Below are 3,450 nucleotides of genomic sequence, written 5' to 3'. Positions count from 1 at the left end.
TTTTATCTTTTACATTTTACGGGATTTTTTTTTATCGTATGTTTCCCCAGTAAAATCATGTAAACTATGTTATTATGTCATAATCTAAAGAAATAATAATATTTTATAGTGACATATCCACTATAAAATACCAAAAAGTAGCAATGTAATTCGTTACGCGCGAATCAGGTGTTATAAGGTCAAAGGTCGGTGCACCCCGCGTATTTGATAAATAGTGCTTCTCTGGATGTCTTTAAGAGAAAATGGCAGTATGTACGTGTATATGTACAAGTCCTTAAGTGTTAAGTTTTTCAAATGTACATACAGTAAAGAATAAATATTTTTAAGTACAGTACTTACGTACATTAATATAATACCTACTTTTTACTTGTATCTATTGTTATCAAAATTAAATTATAAGTTCTTAACTTGACCACGACTATGTGACCCTCTCTTGGCGCCAAAACGAGTGAAAAAATGAACAGCATACGACGACGACGCAGTACCTATAGAGTGGAGCAACTGCTTATTCAGTTTTATTCAACTATTTAGTCCCTCCACCGTTACAATGAATGGAGGCGGATATTACAATGTACGTAGCATTGCGAATATAAAATATCTAGATTAGGTATAATAAATTCATAATTCATAGGCCGTTACGGTATCAGAGCCAAAGTCTTCTTTCTTTGTTTATGTACTGTTAGATGCGACAGCGACTTTGTTTTTATATTACTATGTAATGATTGATATACCTAAAATAAATAAAATATCTGAGGTTTGGACAAAAATTCAAAAGGTACTTAATTTTTAAAAAGTATTTTGAAAATACCTATTTTGCATTTAGTATTTGAAATACAAAACACAAAACTATTTTTGTTTTTATAGTGACATTTCTATGAATTCACTGTCGATAGCGAGCGGTGCGATGGAAAAAGATAACCGTTTATAAAAATATAATAAATAACCCTGGACAATTAACACAGACTGATACTGAACTGATATAAATAGATATTTTTATTTTGTAAATACATATATAATATACATATAAAACACCCAGACCGATGAAAACAATCGATGACCGATGAGTACAAATGTTTGCATCGTGCGAGAAATCGAACCCGCGACCATCGGATGTAAAGCGGTGTGACCACCGAGGCAGTCGAAATATATAAATAATCTTATGAATTTAATTTATTCTAATTTGTTTATGTGCGCGGGGTGCGGTGTACGGTGCTCCCCCTGCCTCCACCGTTGCTGGAGCTTGCATGTATGGAGCATTGCGAATATAAAATATCTAGATTAGTAAATTCATAATTGATAGACCGTTACGGTATCTATATATATTCGGATTAAAATAAGTATCGCAGTAAGGACCAGTATATAAAGTGATCAACACAATTAACTGATTTTTGAAATATATATACAGAGCCAAAAAGTCTTTGTGTATTCAAAAAATATCTAATTTGTTTGTGTGCGCGGGGTGCGGTGTACGGTGCAGGGGGGACCCTGCCTCCACCGTTGCTGGAGCTTGCATGTATGGAGCATTGCGAATATAAAATATCTACATTAGTAAATTAATAAATTCATAATTGATAGACCGTTACGGTATCTATATATATTCGGATGAAAATAAGTATCGCAGTAAGGACGAGTATATAAAGTGATCAACATAATTAATTGATTTTTGAAATATATTCAGAGCCAAAAAGTCTTTGTGTACACCAAAAATTTAGCCGTTCGGAGCCAGTCATGCACGAATTATTAGTAAAAAATGTGTCCGAGTATATCGTACTATCGACGAATATATATGGCCACATCGCAAAATAGAATGCGACGTTGCCATACCGCCTGAGATAGACGCGATAGGAGTCAAGTTATTCAGTGCAAAAGGTGGAATCGGCAAGTGTTTAGGTTGTGGCGTGATCAACAAAGTGCCCAAAGAGGTGTTTATATATATATATATATATATATATATATAAGAAAAGGTGACCGAAATAGTGATCTATCAATGCACAGCCTAAACCACTGGACGGATCGGGCTGAAATTTGGCACGCAGGTAGATGTTATGACGTAGGCATTCGCTAAGAAAGGATTTTGATTATTTCTACCCCCAAGGGGATAAAATATGTGATGAAAGTTTGTATGAAACTTTGTCAAGTTTAAACCGATCGGGCTGAGACTTTGCATGCATAAAGCAACTATGACGTAGGCATCCCCTAAGAAAGGATTTTGATAAATTACACCCCAAGGGGAGAAATTAACGCGAGCAAAGACGCGAGCAAAAGCTAGTTAATAATATATCTCAGGACAATGCACAAAGTGCCATCTAGTCTAAGCTAAGCAGAGATGAGAGACTGATATAAATACATAGATACATTTTTGTTGTAAATACATACATATTATATACAGAATACACCCAGACCGATACTAACAATCGTATACATGGATACAAATATCTGTACCATGGCCATAGTACAAACGCTATGACATATATTAACAATCAAATAATAAAATGTACTGCAGGACAATACACACAGCGCCATCAAGTCCAAGCTAGGCAGAGCTTGTGTTATGGTGTACAAAACAGCTGATATAATTACATAGATACATATTTGTTGTAAATACTTAGAGCGAGACCGATACAAACAATCATATAATGAAATGTTAATACCATGACCATCGTACAAACACTGAGACATCTGTGATATGTGTACATAAGACGCCATCTAGCCTCAAGATAAGCATAGCATGTGTAATGGGTATTAGACAACTGATATAAATACATAGATACAATTTTGTTGTAAATAAATACATATCATATACAGAATACATACATACAAACCGATACAAACAAACATATAATGAAAGGTTAATACAATGACCATCGTACAAACACTGTAACATCTGTGATATGTGTACATAAAATGCTGTGCTAAACTGCTAAACTACGGAGGCTGTCAAATTTATCATCTTCATAAATCTACACTACACATAATTGTGTATGTAATTGTATTTTCTGTGAGAGGAACAATAAAGACTTTCATTCATTCATTCCATTAAATTCACACATTACACTTAATGTAAGCTAAATGACTACTGCGTACAATAATACTATCAATGCCTTGCATTTATATTATTTGGGGTTGACGCTATATGTCATCTTCACACAAACTATCCATCATTCCTGCGGTCATCCTCTCACATTACATACATCTAATTTATACAAATCTGTCTATTTGTTTAAAATAACAGCTTTTTAATAATAGCATATGAAAGTCTATCCTTCACTTAAAAATAATCTTCTTCTTCCGGCCTTATCCCATTCTCATTTGGGGTCGGCTCTCCTAATCTTTCTTCTCCAGTTGTGTCTATTTTGGACTGTTACTGGCTCTATGTTTCCGTTGTCCTTAAGGTCCTTACTAACTACTGACATCCATATTAATCGGGGCCGTCCACGCTTTTTCGGTCCT

The sequence above is a fragment of the Achroia grisella genome, unplaced genomic scaffold, assembly GCF_030625045.1.
Source record: "Achroia grisella isolate CSIRO2021 unplaced genomic scaffold, CSIRO_AGI_Agris_v1 utg777, whole genome shotgun sequence".
Taxonomy (NCBI): Eukaryota; Metazoa; Arthropoda; class Insecta; order Lepidoptera; family Pyralidae; genus Achroia; species Achroia grisella.
This window is presented reverse-complemented; position numbering follows the sequence as displayed.